At 40.6% G+C, this 22,095-nt stretch overlaps 1 protein-coding gene and 1 long non-coding RNA gene across 2 annotated transcripts in view; one reads left to right on the top strand and one right to left on the bottom strand.

Annotated features, from left to right (window-relative positions):
* Positions 1-3,318: 3,318 nt before the first annotated feature.
* On the bottom strand, positions 3,319-16,733 carry LOC147601739 (uncharacterized). Its single transcript, XR_015257665.1, has 3 exons — positions 16,622-16,733; positions 10,580-10,664; positions 3,319-3,484 (listed from the first exon to the last, which is right to left on the bottom strand). It is a non-coding gene; the product is annotated as an uncharacterized LOC147601739 (long non-coding RNA).
* The window catches only part of SOCS6 (suppressor of cytokine signaling 6), a 31,097-nt gene continuing 25,007 nt past the window's right edge, over positions 16,006-22,095 (top strand). Inside the window, exon 1 of the mRNA XM_086740553.1 lies at positions 16,006-16,494. The gene's annotated coding sequence lies outside the window, so the exon portion shown is untranslated. The remainder of the gene's footprint in view (positions 16,495-22,095) is intronic.

The raw sequence follows: 22,095 nt of genomic DNA, 5'->3' as shown, positions 1-22,095 counted from the left end.
TGCAACTCTTGAAAGTATCTGTTGTGAGGAAAGCAGATTTAGCTATTTAGAGACAAAAGAGCTGAGCAGCTTGTATCTATATTTGATCCTGTGCTTCTAGACGTTTTTAAAAAATCCAGACCTGATGCTTATACTGTTAAACTTTTCCCACAGTTTTACAAGAACTGACAAGGTTACAGCCTGAGGTAGTATGGTTGCCAGATGTCACACCATTAGTTACAATCTTAGACAGAATAGGTGTTAGCAGGGAGAAGCAAGGCTTAAAATAACTCTTCATGTAATGTTTTTCCTGCCAATGCTCCTCTAACAATGTAAGCACTATTTCTTATTTCATAGTGTTAGGTGGATCTCAATATTTTTATTTAACAGAAGCTAAATATTTAACTCAAATTATAATTAAGAGGAAATAACTGTAGCTATTTATCCTGTACAAAATGTGTTTTTAATTATCAAGCTTTTCATAGGAAAAAAGCCCTTGAGCACAAAAGATCCTACCAGTGACCTATGATTTCTTTGAAGTGAATATTTGCACAATCACTTTCAGATATATTTGTTATCTATTTCACTTTAATATATTGTGTTCAATGGGAAGCGTAGGTTCTTTTCAAGCAGAGGCAGTATTTTTTCAAAACACGCCTCTTACCTTTGAAAGTCACTTTCTCATATTGGAATGCACATAAATAAATCATTGCCTCACTTCATTGGCTTTTGATGCAAGTTTTCTACAGGTTATTCTTCACTGAATGAAAGCTATATATCTTTAGTAGCAAGCTTGGTAATGTCAAGCCGATGGTGGTTAGTTGTTCTGAAATTTCCAGAGAGAAACTGGAAAATTGCAAGTCATTTTCTACACCTCTACTTTCCTTCAGCCTGTCCTGCCTGGACTGTGTATTCTTATTTGTCAAATAAGGTTAAGTAGAGTGAACTATTTTACCTGCTGAAAGTTTTCTAAAAATTACTCTTACAAAACAAAATTACACTTATTAAAACAAGTAGATGAAAATTTCTAGAAGAAATTAGTGATGCAGCAAGAAGAAAATAACTTGTACAAATAAATTAGTATATGTGGAAATTTATATAAATATATCTGTATCTGTATTCTGTTTGGAAAAAAAATGCTGTTCTTTATAGCGCTGTATTCAACTTATTCTATGCACCTGCATAGATATGTAAAGAAATAAAAAAGCATTTAACAGTATCCAGCCATTCAGCTACTATTTCCCTCCATTTTGCAGCAGAACAGTGGAGGCCAAGATCTGACACGTTTCACAGTGTGGCTACTGCTGTTTTGCCGGTGGACTCAGGAAAATACATACTGCCTGGTATGGATCCAGTGCAGCGAGGCATGCTAGACTGGAAAGCAAGTCTGTAAATCATTGTACTCAATCACCAAAACTACATCTAACCATAGATGTTTAATCCAGGAAGGTCTATAAAAATATACATTCCTCTTCCAATGTGCTCTCCAAATCATCCTTAGCCAGGCAAATGAGAAACTTCCAGCACTGGGAACAATAAAAATTGTGATATTATTGAATAGTAAATCTGAACTTTGAAATAATAAAATAAGCAAGACTTTGTAACATTTAAAACTACTAAATATTATTGCTCTTTGATGTGTTTAAGTCTGGCACACTATACAGAACAGTATAATTCACCCTTACTCAGAGGACCATCATTAAAAATTCAGGTTAAAGTAATACAGAAATTACTGCATTGTGGAAAAAAAAAAAAAAGGGAAAGAAGAAAAGTCTTGTAAATAGACTGACCAATGGAATATGTTCAGTTTCATGGCAAAGGAAGTAGCCCATGTATGAGACCCTAGCAGACCGCTGCATGTAAGTAAATAGTTGTTCTATGCCTGTTGTCATATGGTGTTCGTTAGAAGAAAAAAAAAAAAAAAGTGCCTCCAGCAGTTTTTCCTTAGAAGCAGACAATGCAGCTTTTGTGTTTTGTATCTGCATAAGGGAGTCAAAGACTGGAGAAACAGCTAAGTTTCCCCTGTGAATTAATGATAGCTAAAAATAACAAGAATGAAATATGTTTTGATTATTAGATGAAGGCTAAAGTGTAACTAATGCTCTATTAAATTACATTCTTAGAGAAAAATGACCCTTTTCAGATGTATTGTCTGTTTGCTTAGGGCAATCTTGCTAAGAAATGTAAGAGTAAATTATCATATACAAATTAAACTTTGATATGAAGGGGGTCCTTAGAGAGCTCGTGAGAACTATCTGCATATAGTCACAATATAGTATGGAGGAATCTAGTGACTTAAAGAGTAGTGATAGGTAAAGCAGGATAAATTACTACAGAGAAATAAAGTCACCCTAGTGATTATCTTACGTGTCAGTAACCTGAAAGTTTTCACTGCAAGGCTTACATTTGCTTTCTAGTGCACTGGTGACTGATTAGTAAATGATTAGCTAGAAACAGACTCTCCACTAGTATCAATTAGTGTAATTTCACTGAAATGAATCGATTTTCAGCAAAGATTAGTCACTTAGCATACCTCCACAACCAGACCAGAAAATCTGAAATCACTGAGCATTCCCAGAAGAGTCCTTCCCGGCATAAAGTGAGTAGTTAACATTATTTTGATGTCTATAAATGAGTTTCCTTCTAGAATACTTTATAGGATTTTTTCTATAAATACTTCAGAGCTCTTACCTGGTACGGAAGACAAATTTAGGAACCAGAAGAGCAGTAGTCAGCTGAAAAAAAATACTCTGAAAAGCTGTGTGTCTGCTGCTGCTGAAGTGCTGTTGAATCTTGGTCAAAGCACAATGCCTTCCACTCATTCTTTAGCTGTCTTGCCTATTCACGTTGTAATATCTGTAAATCAGAGATTTCATGCACTCAAGGCCCAAGAGAGTGAGATCTTAATCTCAGTCAGAACTTCTGAGAGTCAGCTCCTTACCAGGAACGACAGAGCACAGGTAAAAGAATATAAATGGTCAGAACTGATGAAGTCACTAGTTTGAAATACAGGTGTGAAATACCTGTAACTCATTTATTCTGCCCATACCATAACAATGTAATTGTGAAAAAATTTCTAGAAGAATTTCTGGATTGGTCAAAAAAAAAATCATCATTCTACTTTGTGGAAAATACAGAGAAAATGAAGTTGCTCAGTTTCTATCAGTGTGCTTCATTAAAAGTATATTTTCCCATTATGTTTGTGGGCATGCTTTTTGCAAAGGAAATCCCACTCCATAGACTTGCAGAACAAGTGCAGTTTTTTTTCCCAGTGTATAAAGGGATACATTATTAAGTGATTTATTAAATGATTTACAAAGTGATTAAAAAGTGCCAACATTTATTTATTCTTTTGTAACAAATCTCAGCCTAAGGATGCTCACACCGCATCTGGCATGATGGTGGGTGATCCTGCTCTTCTGCTTTCCTGCCCAACCTGGCATCCCATTTTAAGATGTTTGCCCAGCTCTGGCTTTGATGGAAAAGAAATCCCACGATGGTGTTCCTGAAAGATATGGTGCAGTTTGCAGCTCATGACCTGAATTTCATTGTCCCAAGCAGAAGGTGCTGTTCCCTTTCCCTCTTCTCCCCAGCAGCACCTGTACCAGCTGAAATAGTCTGTGTCTATCCTGCCTTGGCATAGCCCATCTCTGCCCTGCTCTTCCTCCTTCTGCCACTGGAATATGGCCTCCTGGGACAGGCAGAGAAGGACAAGTCCAACAATGGACCAGGAGAGGACAGGCAGAAAAGGCAGACATTTGCCGATAAAATTGGCATAAGTTGCAGCCCGTGTCTGTTCTGGTTTTGTTAGTGAGGGGGGCGCTAAGGTGGTAGCTTCTGTAGGAAACTGCTAGAAGTCGCTCCCCTTTGTTTAGTGGACTCGGCTGGGCCTAGGGCGGACCCGCTGCTGGCCAAGGCCAAGCCAATTGGTAGCAGAATGTCCTGTGATAACGCCTCTGCGATAACGTATTTAAGTAGGGGAAAACAGAAAAAGAGGGGGAGAAGATGTGAAGCAGCTGAGCGGGGGGCAGAGAGGGGGAGGCGCGAGCCTTGTGGGCCTTGGAGGCCTCACCCTCTGGCCTCCTGCCGGACAGCAGACTGGGCCCAACTCGGCCCAGCCTGGCTGCAAGAAGTGGAGAGGAGATGAGAAGTGAATAAGATGTAAAAAGGATCCTGAGAGGCATCTGCCAGCCTGTTGTGAGGAAAGGCTACAGATGCCAAGGTCAGTGAAGAAGGAAGAGGAGGAGTAATGTGGCTCCTGGCCAAGATTCCTCTGCAACTCGTGGTGAAGACCATGGTGGAGCGGGTTGTCCCCCTGCAGCCCATGGAGGTCCACGGAGGAGCAGAGATCCACCTGCAGCCCGTGGAGGACCCCACGCCGGAGCAGGTGGAGGCCTGAAGGAGGCTGTGGCCCATGGAGGGCCCGCTGGGACAGCTGTTCTGGATGGACTGCACTCTGTGGAAGAGATGACCCACGCCAGAGCAGTTTCACGAAGGACTGTGGCCCGTGGGAGGGACCCCACACTGGAGCAGAGGAGGAATGCGAGGAGTTCTTCCCCCGACGATGATACAGCGGCGTCAAACAACGGGTGATGAACTGACCGTGACCCCCATTCCCTTTCCCCCCCCCTGTGCCACTCTGGAGGGGAGGTAGTAGAGATAATGTTAAGCCCGGGAAGAGGGAGGGGTGGGGGGAGGTTATCTTGTTCCCTGTCTCATTCTCCTGCTAATTTTAGAAATAAATGAGTGTTTTTCCCCAAGTCGAGTCTGTTTTGCCCGTAATGGTAACTTTAAGGATTTTCTCCCCGTCCTTATCTCAAACCTTGAGCTGTTTTTCCTATATCATCTCCTCCTATTCTCACGGAGGGTGGGAGGAGCGAGAGAGAGACTGCGTAGTCTGGTCCCGATCGGGGCTGAACTACGACAGTGTCAAAGATTTTAAAAGGCAAAGTAATGGGAAATTGGTCTTCCCAGTGAGAGTGAAGGTGGTAAGAGGATGTGGCTATTCACAAGGGCAAGCAGGTCGGGAAGTCCTAAAACCCTAATTCTTACTGGTGTAGAGGTGGGACTACAAATAATATACATAAGATTGCATGGTAAGGAGCAGCGGTCTCTTCTCTCTGCCCTGTGTCACCCCCCACATTGGTAACAGTACAGCCGCACTAGGAACCAGGCTGACCAAGTGACCCGCTGGGGACAGGACTTCGGGGAAAAAAAAAAAGGAAAGCATTTCTTAATTTTATTTTTTCACCTAGATTATTTCCTCCACCTGTTCCCTATGCAGCTGCACAAACCATTGCCCTAGAAGAGCCTTAAGGTTGGGCAGGCCTGGGAGGGAGCAAGCCCAGGAGAAGGGGTGGGGCTGCTCAGCAGGGCAGCAGCTGAGTTGCCAACTGAGAAACGTTGGCTGAGGATGCGGTTTTAATTCACACCCCCTTGGGCTTGACTGTGGGCTGCTGAGAAAAGGGTGATCCCGCTCTTGCCCCTTCCCACTCGACGACCTTGTATCAGATGTAGCAGTCACACATCAGTGTGGGTTGGATCAGCTTGTGGATCTGTCAGACAACTAACACACCTCCTTCCCTAGAAGACCCTCCCCTGTTAAAGGATTGAGTCAATTCTCCCCTGCAGCAGCAGCAGCACGGTCTCTAGGCTGGGTTCAAGGGAAGAATTCGGGATGTTGTGCTGGAAGTGGGGAATGAAGATATTTGCAGACAAGACCAGATTAAATGTAACATGACACATCACATCGCACACAGCATTGTAACTGGTTTCAAAATCACAGTCCTGCTTCTGGGTGTTGGTTTTGCATTGCACTGACCACAGCTTGGGTAGGAAGTTAAGTTAACCGCATCTCCTGAAGGTTGCCCTCCCCCCAGCTGGACTCAGGGAGGAGTTGCAGACCCCATGTCACAGAGACCATACCAGCACAGTTATCTTCGCCAAATATATAAAATTATGTTTGGTTTTACTTAAACAGATTATCCTGAAATGTTGCCTTCATCACTAATGTAAGTCCGAAAAGTTTCCACCCACCACACACACAAACACATCCCTCCCACAGACATGTTAAGTGTCATCAGCCACAAAGTTTCTCTTGGTGTTCAGTAAGACCGGAAAAAGGTCTGGAAAATTACTAGTCTGATATGTTTCTTTGAAAATGAAGACTTAGAACAGAGAAATATAATTAATTGCCAAACATCATAAGCATTTGAGAAATGAATCTGGTCAAACTAACCAAGCTCTTTGTGAGACTGAAGTTTGTCTGCTATGTGAAATAATATTAGTGTAACGGGCTGGCACTTACCTTTGCTATTGAGTAAGTCTTTGATTGAGATTTAATATAGATAAAGGAAAATGTTGCGATAATGTGTAGATTAAATCTCATTGAAATTTATATTTAAGGACAATTTTTCACTTAAAATGTAGTTCAGTGCTTTTATGTTTTTTTTCAAGAACACAGGGAAATGCAAGATTTCTTACGAAACTGAATGCTCTGGACAAAGGAGCTGAACTGTACACGATCAGTATTTATTGATACCAATTCAAGTATGAATGGACAAGAGCCAGCAATAATTTGATGTAATGATCAATAATTGTAAGATAGTTCTCAAAAAATTTTAGAGCATTAACTAAATAGACCATTTTTACAAAAGCAATTGCCTAACATAATAAAAAATAGCCACTTCTGTTTACATTAATTTGCTTTTGATGTTCCATTTATCTAATTCTGATGTTTTTAATTAAAAAAAAAAAAGAAGTTTGACTTCCTCTGAATCTGAAGCAGGAAGGCTTTAAAATTATATTCCATTAGTTCTGTCTTCAGATTATTACACAAAGGGCTTAATATTCAGTAGTATACATAATATGAGTCATTCTATTTAGTATTTAAGAAAGAGTGAGGAAACCACAGTCCTCCTGAAGTGACTGGCAATTTTGCTAAAGATTTAAATGGAATAGACTTTGTTTCAAACTGCCCAGTATATCAAATTAAAATGTTCATTGATAATTAAGCATCTAACTTAGATTGTACATGTATAAAAATTGCTCCCACTAGCTATATACTTACATATTACAAGCTTTTTAAGCATTTTCTTATTTTATCAAACATGTGTATCACTATGAAACAAGTAATATTCTATATTTGTCAGAGCATTCTATAACTACTTAATATTAATGTTACATAACGTTTTTAATCACTTTGTTTCACTATCATTTTGTTTCAGATTAGACAAATAGATTTTATTCTTGTTTGTGTATGATAAAATAGCCTCTCTGATGTGATCATAGCATTTTTAGCTGTTGAATACTATTTAAATCAACATTCCTCAATTCATGCTCTTCACTTTTGCTAAGTGTCCTTCAGCTTTACAGTGATTAATGTTTTCCATGCTGCCTATCAACATATTTATAAAACCAAGAGAATGTTTTATTTACAGCAAAGATGTGATAGAGATGAGTCATAAAAGGAAAGAAATTCTGTGTTAAGAAAATCCTAACAGAGCAAGGGAGGATATTTTTTCAAAGGCATGAAGATCCACAAGGCATTTGACTGATCTAAGTGCCCTTCACATCTTCGAAAACCTGCCCTGAATGCATGCTACTTAGTAGATTGACAGTATTTCCATCAAAGGAAGCATTTTCTTTTCTAGAGAAACATTTGAAATCCAGCTGAAGACTGTTTTTTACCCACAAAAGAGGCTGTGGTTGTGTATTCATTGTGTGAGCACATTTTGAAACACATCAACCTGCTTCTTCAGAAAGAATAGCCTCATTTATCAGTTTCAGCTGAAAGTTCTGGGGTTTAAGATTATATCATTCTTAGTGTTGTCTCTGCTGATTTAGGTTTTAGTGGTATGTTGAGGAGTACATTCAGATCCACTGCATTTGCAGTGGGAAGAAGATTCTGCAATGCTGTTCTAGGTCGGTAATAATTTTCAGCTTTGGAACAAGATATTACATATTCAGGGGTGCTCTTTTCTTTGACAAAGTTCCTGGATTAAATGAACGAAAGCTGTGATGTGATCTCCAGTTTGTCCAGGTTGTAGTCATTGAGTCTTTTTTTTTCTTCCAAAATATGCCTTCAGTCACTTCTATCCAGAGCAGAGCAGAATGATTTAAAAGAGTTTTGCTACTCTATAATCAGAGTGACAAACTTTACTGTTTCATAAATATAAAGCAGATCAATGTTTAAGGGATCTGCAAAGCTTTTGTGAAAGACGATGACTTGTACAAAAGATCACTTGCTAGTACAACTCTGTCTTTGGTCATCAAGTAGCAGATGACAGTAGAAGCTGACAGAATACTTCCTGGCTGCTTTGCATACTGAGAACAACCTACAGAACCAATAATAATCTGAAGATTTTTCACCTTTTTTGCTTCTGAAGCCATGAAACATCATCTTGTCCTCTTATTCTGTATTTTTTAAATGTTCAAGGTACTTTTTGTGATGAATTTGACAAACTTATTTCTGAAACACAACTCAAATTTCATGAACTGATTGTAAAGCCTGCTCACACTTGACTGCAGACTGTATTTCAGTATGGCTTTGTACTTGCATAGATGTCTTCATAAATATTATCAGGATGGTTTTGAAAATGATATGCAGAGGCGCAGTAGACTACTTCCTAATGAATGCAATCCCATTTCAGGACCTAACAGTGATTTGACTTGAGACTGAGACCTACCAAAAAACTGTAGTGTGAGCACCAGGGGCTTCCACCCTTCCTTGCCAGTCAGCTTCACATCTACTGCGAGACCAGCACACATGTGAGGAACTGCAGTTGAAAGCTCCAACTTCAGTGAGAAAGTAGGTTTTAGGTACAACAGAGCTTCTAATATCAATATTTGATTTCTTGTTGGGAAAACAGCAATAAAACTGTTTTGGAAAACTGTAGAAGTCGATACTGTTGACTTCTTTATGAGAGGCAAGACTTTCCATTTTTGAGAAGAACATACTTAAACATGCATCTTTAGTGCATTTAGAAACAAGTTCACCAATTAGGTCTTCTGTGCTACCCAATTTAGAAAAAGAAAGCAGCAGCTCATTTTATATTATCTATGTAACAGACCTCAGCTATTGATAGTTTTAATATGCAGGTAATGAAGACCATGTTTGAACTTGTGACCTACATGTGAAAAGTTCCATATGTACCTCCATGAGCCCTCTAGATTTAAATATTGTTTCTTCAACAACAGGGAATTTTATTCCAGAAGGCTGTGAATTGTATTGCTTGACTGATACAGCCTGAAGTTTGTTTGGGTTTTGTTTTTTTTTTTTTTCTAATTTGAGCTTTATAAGTACAATAAATATGAGTTAAAATTATTTACAAACTATGTTCAATTAAAACTAGCAGCTGCAGGTACCCCGTCTAATGATAAGCTCTTGAGAAACAAGAGTATGGGGTTAACTCTTGATCTAGCTGAAAATACATTGCATAATGATAAGCCTCAGAGAAATAAGAACCTGGAGCAGCCCTGGATCTAGCTGAAGTCAGCAGGAGTTCTGAAATCAAGAGAAATTGCTTGTGGCATTACAGGCACAGCCTTACAGTGTTGAAGTAAATGTGGATCTTTTCTGCAAACTGGAAGGAAAGGACGATCAAGGCCAGACAAGAACTTCTCAGCTGGCATTGTGACTTCCTGCAACCATATATCCATTTTAGGAGGCAGGGGTTTTTTGTTTTTAATATGCTTCTGCCCACAAACTCAGTATTTTTTTATGCTTTTATGCATGTTTTTAAAAGCATATTCTTAAGAAGACAACTCAGAAGAACCCATTTGACCTTCTTTTTCATAACTAAGGAAATGGCTGCAACACTTAAAGCCAAGAGGAACAGTTAGTCGTTACACAGAAAGTAGAACAACATTAATTTCTAGGCACACCTGCTACTACTGGTTTTAGACATTTTTAAATTTAATATAATCCTTTGTAGTGAACATTCTGACAATATCTACACTTTACTTTGCTCTCTTTGATGTGGTCAAATGAACTAGGTATGATTCTTGATGTCCTACCAACTTTTATTTTTAGTTAGTTTAATAAAATTCTAACTACAGCTGTGTGCTCAGTCCTCATATAACTCTGACAGGAGCTGGCTGAAGGAAAAAATGCAGAAATAATATTACCTCTTGAGTTTTCAAAAATATTTTTCCTTGGGAAAAGGTAAAGATTAAAGAATTGTCTAACTCCTTCTCACTTTTTTATTCCATCCTCTATTCCCCCTTAAAGATGGCAAATAAACCACTGCTTCTTTTCCTTTTAAGCAGTTCTGCTTAAGAACAATAAACTTCTGACAAATAGAACTTTTTATTTTTATATGATTGGGTTTACATTTGAAAAATTTGGGTCACACTTTTGTCATGAACTCTACCCTGAAAAAACAGTTCAGGTGCAACATTGTTCTTGACCAGTTTTACCCTCCAGACACGGAAACCAGAAAACAGAGACACTGAGCAACACATGCCCTTGCCACAGTCTCAGTCACATCACACAAATCTCATTTGATCCTCCAGACCTACGGCAAGCCAAGAGTTCATAAAGTTTTAAGTGTTGTAAAATGACATCTGGAGTTGTTTTGGTTTTTTTTTCAGCACTTACCCTCCAAAGGGATTGCCTCATGGCAAGTTCTGTACTCCTTGAGCCAGTTGTGAATACTTCAGGGCTATAAAGCCAAGCCCATGTGCTTTAAAGAACAGTAAATAATTTAAATAGAATTAATTTGGCTACAGAGGAAAATACAATGTTCAAAATAAAAATATATATGTATATAATTTCATATATATATAAAAGCCTGACACCAGTACCCATAAAAATTCTCACTGGACATATACTTTCACCTTTTAAGGTGATAAAATTCACAAGTTGGAGAAGGAAGACTCTGTGAGGTTTCTGCTCTTCTGTTACAGAAAAATACATGACCATAGCCTTCTATAGATATTGTTTTGATGAACTAGTATGGAGAAACAGATGAAACAAACCTATATGTACTCCAGTGCATTGGCTTTGAGAGTATAGACTTTATATATATAGTCTTTCTTAGCTATGTCTTACTCCAGGTTAAAATCTACTATGCCAAGAAATTCAGACTGGTTGTGTCAGCAGTGCTTGTGCAGATGATATCTGAGCTGGGATGAGTTCCCCACCTTGCCTGTCTTTCTGCATCTCTGAATCTACATGACTCACTGCAGACCCGAGCTAGTTTACAAGCGAACGTACAGGCGATATGGACAATCAATGAATAAGATGCATAGGCTAACCCAGCAGTACAGAGCTACTCACAGCAACTGCTGTCATGATTTATTGTGTGTCTTCGACGACGAGAAAAATGATACATTATTTCCCTGACTTTAAAAGAAATCCATTTGTGAGGCCAAATTTACCCCGACTTTATTCAGCTTCTGTTCCATAGACAATTAAAATGATTCCTCCCTTTCTCCATTACTCAGCAGATTAGAAGTTAGTCTTCTTGTGCTGTTATTAGAAATGTCATTTTTCTATACTCTCTTATCTAATATAATTGTTAGAGAACATTCATCTAAGAAAATAGTGAGCTGTGCTCTTGCTAAAAAATGAACACTCCTATTGTCAACAGAAAACTTTGTAATGGATTTTAAAATCTTGATTTCAGAAGTGCTTACCAATCATTTTTAAGTACTTTTCCTCTTGAAATGAAATTAAACAGAGTGGCACTCAAAAAACAGGTGTAAATTAGAAAATTTTGAAGTAAATAAGCACTGGGTTTTTTTAGACATAAGCATAACAGATATAGGTACAGAATATCACAAAGTAATCACAGTATGAAGTAGAAGCAATAGCACTACTCTGATTAAAATGTGACACATAATTTATATGTATGTGTTATAGATGGTTTATCCTTAGTAGCTATAATGAGGTGTTAATGCCATTTACTTTAAACTGATTTCAGCAGTGCCAGAAAACAATGCAAATTTAACTCCAATCTGAGACAAAGGGGGTGTGAAAGAACTTCCTGCATACTTCACATTGTTTTGGTGGGGGTTTTTTTTAACACTACTATTAAACTGGGTGGAGGGAAGTCCCTGCAAAAAAAGGGAAAAAAACCGCCAACTTGGAAAATATTTGCGTAAATTAACTGCTGTAATGGTCAGGGAAGTTACTAACAGGAGAACATGCAATAATCTATGAGAAAATGAAGTGGAACAACTAACCTACAGTGTTCAAAAACTGTGTGTTTCTATGTATATTCTAATATTCTAATACATAATCCCTGCTGCTTGCAGGGCGGTTGGACTAGATGACCCTCAAAGGTCCCTTCCAAACCAAACCATTCTATGATTCTATGATTCTATATTATAATGTAGGGATATAAATATACAGTATTATTTGTAATTATTATAATATAGGAATATAAATATACAGTATTATCTAAATATAAAAATAGAGGAATAAATAAAATACATAAAATAAAAAAAAAGACTACAGGAATTAAAAAAAAAATCAGAAAATTAGGCCACAGTGCAATCTGCAATGATTTTTTTTAATATAGATTGGTTTCCTTAAAAGTCTATGATTTTCCAAGGCTGTCTAAACATTTACCATCTAAAAAGATCAAGTTTGTTTAAATACAATTGTGTACAGTTACATGGCTAAAAGGAGCAGTAAAAAGACAAAGGCATTAATCTGCCAAAGAGCCAGGAGGAGAGTAGTTGCTACAAGATGATGGTAATATATGCCAGGTAGGTAGGCAGCAGAAAGATAAAAAGTGGATACAGTGGATATAACATTGGCTTTGTTGTCAATGAACACCCATAATCTAGATTTCTGACCTGTCTCTCTGAGCTACAGATTTGTACATGCACAGATCGAACTCAAAAATTACGAAATAATATGTAATCACACTTTTGAGTATAAAAAAAAGGAGAAAAAAAAGACATAAGCATATCAAAATAGGGAACTCATCAACATGCAGACTTCAGTCAAAGTAATTAAAACTGGATCTGGAGCTCCTGATTTTAGAAGCTCACACATATAAGGACATCAGATATGAAAGATCTGAATTTTGTATTACTGAAACCAAATTTCTAGTCCTCATCTTTTTGAAAAAAGCTACCAACTGTGAGCCAAGTCTCATAGGTGGTATATGCATTACAACAAGATGTCTGAATGTAAGAACTGCCTAATTTAGTTCAATACAAGAACAAATTCATCTGAGTGATCCTGCTAACATGCTCCTCGTCTGCCATCCAAGTTGCAATGCCCATAGCACACTTAAGTGAGTATACCCTTGGTGATAAACTGTTGCTCTTACCGGGATATGGCTGTTTGCTGATCCATTTGGGTGGAAAGAAAGTCTATCCTGAACATGAAGCTATACGTTAAGGCTGAGACAAGCCAACAGCACACCGGTAGCCTATAGAAAAGATTGCAATCCCCAATCCTCCTCCCTCTTTCTCTCTGCCTCCACTCCAATGCACAAACTACTTCTTTTATTTGTGTAGGCTGCGATACTAACCCGATAACAAGTGGAACTAGATCAGCTAATAATACAGCTGGAAAGTATTATTTGGTTTTGCTTATTTAGTTTTCGTGTCTGCCTTGAAAGACTCTGCCTTCTCATAAACTACTTAGTGCTAACAATTGGAAAAGGCTGTTTTTCTAAATTGTACAGCAACAGATGACAGTTTCTAAATGATGGGAAGGAAAAATAAAGCTCCTATTCTACTTTATGTCATGATTTATTGTTAGGTAACTGAACTTCAAGAGATTTAGCTATTTGAGCTGGCTTAGCGACTGAGGACTGGAGCCACTATGAAGAAAATGAAAGGAGCGTATGGGCAGGAGGAGGGAGGGAGACACAGAAGATGAGAAAGATACTTTTGTTAGCTACTTTAGTAGCTACTTTCCGTAGCAATACTGATTTAAGCCATATTTAGCATCATCCCTAGTGAGAAGAAAGTTAAGGTACAGAAGACAAACTGGAGGAAAAAGCTACCATGTTTTTTGGACTACATTCCTTCAACTCTGTAAGGTTGTCTAGCAGTGCCATTTCTGCAAAAAGCTAAGCCTTTTGATTCATAACAGAGTGACAAGGGGACAGTTTCAGACACATGAAAACCTGTGGTCAGCACATGAGGTAGAAAACATCACCATCCAGAACCAACTTTTTTTACCAGTATAAGATTCCTAAGGCAAATTTTAAATTTTATCTCACATGCAATATGGTCTACTGCAAATATTGCCTATGGTAAAAGCTGGCTGAAGGTGGAAAAACATTTTTTAGTCCACTTGGCTTCTTCACATATGGCTGCTATTGTCCCACAGCTGCTGCTGAAGACACTGCTCAAATTAATACTACGGATATGCATCAAGCAAGAATACTAGCTGGACCCTGAAAATAATTACTCATTCAAATGCTTGTATCCAAAGGAAAAGGAGGCCTAAAAAGAAGGTAAGAAGACAGAAAAAGAAAAAAAAAACCAAAAGCAACACTTGTTCGAGAAACTAATGGAATTGCAATTAAACTGAAACTTTCCCAGTCATGGCCTTCCTTCTTATATGGCTCTCTTTTGGTCTTCTTTTGGATTAGGTTGCTAAACTCCCAACAATTTATCTAGGAAAGGGGAAGCTTACTATATTGGAAAAAAAAGTTAGTCTTCTGTTATTTACTGCATTTTCTGTCTTTCTTGAACACCACTGCCAACCTAGAAAGTCACTCGTATTTTTCACACTGACAGTATTGGTTTTACAAGCAAGAGCTACACTCCATAAGGTTTCCAAAATGATCCATTTGCAGCTATTCTTAGCTTTGTTTATTATATGACTGATAACATGTAATCATAATGGTAAAACAAACAGTTTTAATATAAAACACCTAACAAATCCAGAAATCGTTCTAGAGATGTTATATCTGAAAAAGCTGAACTTTGTATTTAAAAAAAATAATTTCCTTTTGCAACTCTTATTGGAGTCATCATCTCCCGAAATGGCCCTGATCTGACAGCAACTGAGGTTGATCGGACACATAAAGAAGCATTCCACTCCTGGATGAGACTCAAGAAAAGCCTTTAACTGTCAATAAATGCTTGGGATATAAAAATGTAAATGCAATCTGGATACAAGTCACTGACCTCAACCCACAAATACCTTTGACCTTAGTAGAAGAATTCAGGCAGAACATACATTAATATTCTCATAACCTTGTGAGTTTTATCAGCTTATTTTTAACCTTAAAATCAGATAAGTAGTTGCATAACAAGTCATACAAATAATCTCAGTGACTCTCATACCCTTACACAGGTAAGTAAATTACACGTATCTTTGGAAATCGGGTCCTTGATTTGCATCAGTTATGTGCCACAAGCAGGAAACGAAGGTCCTATTTTACCAGCTACACATCAGTCAGCAAATACGACCTGGCACAACTTTTAAGACCCATATTGTCCACACACTTAAAGTCTTTGCCCCCTGCTAAGTTGGTTCCGCCAGTCTCACACATCCTAAAGGAAGAATTGTTTTGTTGCTCTTGATTTAGCATTTTTTTTTTTTTTTAAAGGGACCGGCAAGCAAGCAAGCAGCCCGAAGTTGCTGTAGCACAGCTGATGTGGCTGAAGCGCAGCGGCACTGTTTCTCCTGGAGATCTGGGAAGCAAAGTTAAGTCACAAAAATAACGCCTTCTCCTCGCCCACCGGGTTCAGGCCAAGGCCGGTGCAAGGGAAGATGCAGCGGAGGGGAGTAGGGGGGTGACCGACTGCCTCCCCAGCACGGCGCGGGCCTGCCGGGGGGCGCCCATCGCCGGCGCCTCGGGGCGGGGAGCGACTGGGGGTTCCTCAGGGGACCCCCTCCCTCGGGGGTGCGCTACCCGCGAAGCGGTGCCCCTCGCCAAAACAAGCGCGGAAGAGCCGCTCCCTGTGAACTTCATGTACCAGCTTTTGTAGCCGAGGAGCGCGGGCAAAAGCCCGAGCGGGGCGGGAAGGAGGAAGGCGCCGGGGGGTAACACAGCCCGACCGCCTTCCCTTCAGCCCGGCTCCCGGCCGCCCCCCGCGGGGACGAGCCCGGGGAAAGGCCGCCCCGACCCGGGCAAGCGACGGAGTCTGGCCGTCGCAGCGCCCGGCCGGGGCGATCAGGGAGGGAGAAGGACGGAGCGGGGGTGTCCCGGGCCCTGCAGCCCCCGCTGGGCCGTGGGCGGGCGCCGCAGCCGTGCCTGCGGCAGGCGGCGGCCATCGCGGGCTCGCCGCCCCCGCGCGCCCCTCGGAGGACAGAGGGGTGGGGGCAGAGGAGGCGGAGGAAGCGGCGGCGGCGCCAGGAACAGGGAGGCGGCGGCACGGCGAAGGAGGGAGGGAACCGGAGCTGAAGCCGGGCCGGGCCCCGCAAGAGCAACAGCAGCGCCAGCTCCTCCTCCTCCTCGGTGAGTCCCGCTCTGCCGCCCCGGGAGGCTGCTCGCCGCCGAGCCTGGATGCCGGCGCAGGCCGGGCCGCGCCGCCGAGGTGCCCGAGGAGAGGCCCGCGCCGGGAGCGGGACACCGCGGCCTCCGCTGGGTGAGCGTCCCCAGGGCAACGGGCGCGCCGCGGCCCCTCTCCCCGCTCCTTTTCCCCCGGTGGCCGCGGAGGGCTGGTGGGGCGGAGGGGGAGCCGGGGGATGGGGACGGCGCGGTTCGCGGCTTACCCGCCGCCCTCTTCCCGAGCCGCGGCCCTGGCCCCGGCCTCCTCTCCCTTTGTTCGCGCGGCTCCCCGAGCCTGCGGCGGCGCCAGGCCCTGTGGAGCCACCGGGGCCGCGCCGCGGCCTGCAAGGCGGGCGGGCAGGCGGGGAGCAGCGCCGGGCCCGGGCTGCCGAGGCGCTGCCCAGCCCCCGCCGTGACAGGAGGGGGGCCGGGGCCAGCCTCCTATCCCCGCCAGCTGCGGCGATGGGGCCCGCCGGCCTCCCCTCCCTACTCCCCTGGGCCGCTGCCCAAATGCACCCCGCTCCTACCGGTGCCATTATTGGGGGCGGCTGAATTGGGCTGATTTCCCCCCCCAGCCCGCCCTTAAACTCGGCTTCGGTTGTGGGCTGGGGAAGAAAGGGGAGGGTCCCCCCGTTTCCGGAGGTGGCGGTTTGGGCAGCCGCTGCGGGGTCCTGTGCGGCGGCAGAGCCCCGGGGTACCGGGTGGCGCGTTGTATGAGGTGAGGGCCCGCCGAGGGCTCCCCGAAGGGCGAGCGAGAGGAAGGCTGCTTTCTGTGACAGGCGGCACTTAAAAACTTGACTTGAACAAAAACACAACACCAAAACCCCAAACTTTACAGGCTTTCATTGTTCTTCAAGCTGCTTCTTACGTTCTCTTTCCCAAAGGGTGCCACTTCTCTCAGAAAGCAGCTGGTCCTCGCCCGTGCCTACCCATCTGCTTAAAAAAAAAAGCCTTTCTGAAACGCTGGGGCTTTAGGAGGTGCAGAAGATGCTTCTGTGATGTAAGGTGCTTTGACTATGTCTTCTTTATTCTTTTGTCTTTTCTCCCCATGTTTTCAAAATAATGTTATTTTGGAATGCATTTTTTTTTTCTCCAGAGTGAGTTACTCTGTTAAAGAGAGTTGGTTGCAGAATTACACTTTAGCCAAGGAAAGCCTCTCTTCCAGTTCTTAAATTCTTGTGCCCTTTCACCATTAGGTCCCCAACCCCTCTTTCCTACCTACCAGGAATGTTTACGCTGTGTCCAGCCTTTTAATGCACCTCTAGTTAAAAAATGCCTGCTGCAGGCCTTCTGTCTTAGAGAGCCGCTGTCTACACAAGTGCTTGAGGAATAAGGCATCTGCATTTCTGCTCTGGGTGGAAAAATAGCACTATTTTTTCATGTTAATAAACATGTCCTTGGATTGCAGAAAATATGGAAGCTTCAGTATAGTTATGAAATAAATTACTTAGCTTGGCTGGAAGATTTGAAACCACTGGAGAATGTGTAGGTATTTTTGGAGTCTTCAGCAGTAAGGCAGTAATCGTAGCTCACAGTTTTATGTGTAACTTATGAAAGGCAAATTTCAGCTTTTTCAAAATGCTTATTTTCATGAAGTATTAAGCAGTACTTGAATGGAGTCTTCACATTTACATATTTTTTGGTTTTGTGGCATTGCACTGTGTTTGGAACTGAGTGTTTACTTAAAACAGGTTTACCTGTTTTATGCTTAGTCAGGCATGTATTTCATATATCCTGAGTTTTGAAATTTAAGCAGGTTTTTTTAAAGGTTAAAATTCAATGAAATTAAGCCTTAATACTTAAAAGTATGAGTGGCCACAGTGTAGTGTTACATACCTGCATTTGGTAACTTCCTGGGAAGCTGCAAGCCTATGGAGTAGTAAGAAAGAAGCACTGTGTTGTTCCCAGAGCTTTTGTGAGCATCACTTCTTTGCACTGTGTATGAGCAGCATCAAAGTGTTTGCCTGGATTCAGGAGGTGTGATGGATAATCCTAAGTTTTCTGAGAACTTGACATATTGAAATCTAAAACAGTTATATATTAATTTATACTATGCTGTTAGCTTCTTTGATCCTAGATTGTGAAGTAGGTCAGTCAAGGTGTCTTGGGTTACTCTTAGAAAGGGACAGTTTGAAGAAACCGTAACTTGATCCTCATTGTTCTGTAAGCAGATTACACATCATAACTCTCCTTAGCGCAGTGCAGTGGTGGAATGAGAGAGGGAACTCTTAATTAAGTGTTCTTAGGAAGCAAGTTAATTATTTCTGCTCTTTCTCATGAAATCTTCTCTATCCATATAGTAACTTGAACGTAAACATTTGAAAAATTTCATCTAGTACCATTGCCTTGAGTTCACTGCATATTTGCTGCACTATTGCTGACAGAACTGAGGCCGCAGTCCAGGGTGGTCCCTTACTAAGGTGTCTTATTTGCTATTGCTTTACTGCCCTCCTGGGCCTACACAGCACTATTTTGGTCGTGTTTGGGTAGTACAACATGTTGTAGGAAGGTGAGTGAAAACATAAAATAGATAGAAAGGAGACTGTTTTCTGCTGGTGTTTGTCTCAGCATTTTGTTGATACTGCTTTATTGTGTATTAGCAACAAATTAGAGCGGGTGGCTCAAGTAGTTGTCATCATCTAGGGAGGAAAATAAGATACAAGTAGTTTAAAAGTAAATTTAATCTAATTTAAGAATGCAAATGCTAAAATGTATTGAGTATAAATTGGATAGGATTGGGGTTGAAAAGCAGAGTAGAGTTTTCTTATGCAACTTAACTGTATGTATTGTAGTGTGAAGTATTAAATTGAAAGGAAATACAGAACTTTGAGTTGGCTATTTTCTACTTTTTTTTTTCAAAGAGAAATAACAATATCTGGTAATGTTCCTTATCCTTATGTTTGTGCCAGAATCTAATTCCATTCCATTTTAGTGTATGCTTGTTTTTCTGGAAATACACGGCAGTCTTCGTTAGATGTACTTGATACAAAGCTCACGATTTCTTACAGCCTCTGTCCTAATGCCTCCCAATACATTTGTTGTAGTAGTAGATAAGGAAGTATCCTTTAAAAAAACCTGTTCTGAAAATTTTCTGTGACAATTTAAGATGGCAAGTTGCATTCAGCAGTATGAGGGTTGTTTTTGTTGGTTTTTTTTGTTTGTTTGTTTGGTTTTTTTTCAGAAAACAAGAGAATTGTGCTTGTAATGAAATATTTATTGTCCATGTTTAAAAAGCAGCTTCATACCACTGGAATATGCTTCTGGTACAGTAGAGGATAAAGAGTCATGACACATAGTAGATTCCTTCTTTTATTGTTATTTTTTGTTTTTTCCTCTAGGAATAATTGATTTCTGAATTAAAACTCTGCATTATGTAAGCTGGATAAATTTCTAGTTGCATTAGTGTTGAAACAAACATTTAAAAACTGATAGCTTTGGAGGTTTTTTTTTTTTGTTGCAGTAGGGTTTTTTTTTCCACTGCAGCTTAATAATCATAAGCTGTCGAAACAAAAACATTTCACCTGCTTCAGCTTCTCCTGGTGGTTAAAACAAAAACCAAAACAAGTTGGCCTTGAATTATGGCCCTGGATGAAAATGGAAAGCTGACTGTATGTAAGGTGTTGTCTAATGCATCAAATGTCTAAAGAAGGTTACACAAACTTTGCTAGAGTTTACACAGACTGAAATTGAAAAGGCAACATGATGCATAATCTTACTTTCTGCTTATTGTGAGGAAACTTTCAGATCAAAGTGTTTACAAATTTAGCTCTCTCATTTCTTAAGCTCACTTAAAGAAAAGTTGCTCCAAATTTTTTGTTCTGCCCATTTTCATGGTCTTCTGACTCCTGCTTTTGTCATGTACAGGCATGCAAACAATAAGCATTTGCCACTCCAGATAATTTCAACAAGTTTTGAGGTGTATGGCTTTGCAAATGTGAATGCCATTCATTAGAGTCTGTAATGTAGGTTTGAGGACCCATCTTTAGATGTTTTTATTTTTAAAAAAGTTAATTAAACTATTACCTGTCATGAAATTTTCTTGTGGAAAATATTAAGATAGAATACTCTGGAAATTACTGGCCCTTTTCTGTGTCCTTAACCATTCACATAACACTTTTGACTCTGAGGAACTCAACTGGCTTCTTTTATGACAAGGATGTAAGCCACATGTTACCTAAAAAAAAAAGTTCCTTGGTTGCTACATCACCAAGAAAACTATGCAAGTTAAATCTAAGTCTTTATTTGTTTAACGTGCATGCATATTCGTTGGCTGACTTGTTCTGCCTCTGACTTTAAAACTCCATTGAAGGAATATGAAAAAAATATCCTTGCTTGCAGGTAATCCCAGCCTAAGGATGCTGTCCCATGTATAGGTATTTCTGTCCAGGTGCTGCTCTCCAGGGCACATAGAGCATGAGCGGCTTCCTGTCTTCTGTGAAACATTCTTTTCTTTTGTAATCTGCCAAGTGTAGTAGGTTGTCAGTTTTTAAAAAATCTCAGGTTTGTAAAGTATGTGGGTCTTCTGTTTTAAACACCAAATCATTCTGCTGTAACCTGCCGTAAAACAGTTTTGAATGAGAGCCGTCTTCTCTGGCAGTAAAGGTATAAATATAGATGTTACTGTTTTTTCAAAGTTCCTTAAGTGATCTCTAATTAAAAAACTGAAACCATGAAAATGAACCTATGTGTATTGTTAGGTAAATCATATGGATGTGTGGTATTTTAATTTGCTTCCCTGTGCAGTGCATAATCAGCAACTATATTTGCATTATTTAACTTGTATGGTATATGATACTGATCTGTAAGGGAACTTGTGTAAGGTTTTGATGGTCTCGAATTAATATGGTGAATGCAGCTAGCAAATAAATTGATTGGTTATTCCTCAAGGATATTTTGTATTGCTTTATATATAGAGTGCTACTCTTGACGACAAAATGGTTGGAAATGAGGTTCCAGTCAGGCTTAGTTTTACAGCGTGTGATCTCTGTTTCATTCTTGAGTAGTTTTATTCTTAATTAATCTTGACGTTCTCTGGTAAATGTGCTAAAACAGCAGTTTGTAGGAGTCTTGAGTAGGTGATTGTTTTTCCTTCTCTAAAGCTGTCTGCATTCCTCAAATAGGTTGAGAACAAATGAGTAGGCTACTCCAAACTTTTCCAAAGCGTGTTTGTTTGATCCAAAGATATGTCTAATGCAGTGGTCAAACTTGCTTCTGTTTTTGTTCCTCCTGATTTAAGGAATTCTGTCTCCCCTGACTTTGCCTCAGTAAGTGCTACCAGACTAGGCAGTTACAAGGCTATAAGCCTGACTTGCGTTTTTGGCATCACTAATGGGTTTCAATGTCCTTGGCATCCCTTTTGGTTGGTAATCAGGTATCAGATTAAGAGACTTAGTAGTTGAAATAGAGAAATGAAGATAAGTGGCAGCAGGGCAAAGGTTTTTGATTAGAGAAGGTGTGCCTTCTAGGATGAGATTTATGGAACCTGTACTCCAAAAACAGGATAGACAGGTTTTCAGGTCAATTCTCTTCATTTAGGAGCTGGTGGGAACTGGGCAAGTGAGGAATTCTCGCCGTATTCACTGCACAGAAGCTGTTTGTGCAGGCTTCCTGGTTTGGGTGAAACCCATGCTGGGTAAGTTTTCCAGGCTGGAATTTTGGTCAGACAGAGGACCAAAGACTGACTATTCTGACTCCAGAA

Source organism: Chlamydotis macqueenii, chromosome 2 (assembly GCF_036417535.1).
Source record: "Chlamydotis macqueenii isolate bChlMac1 chromosome 2, bChlMac1.mat, whole genome shotgun sequence".
Taxonomy (NCBI): Eukaryota; Metazoa; Chordata; class Aves; order Otidiformes; family Otididae; genus Chlamydotis; species Chlamydotis macqueenii.
The sequence above is the reverse complement of the archived record's forward strand: the minus strand, read 5'-3'. Positions and strand labels throughout refer to the sequence as shown.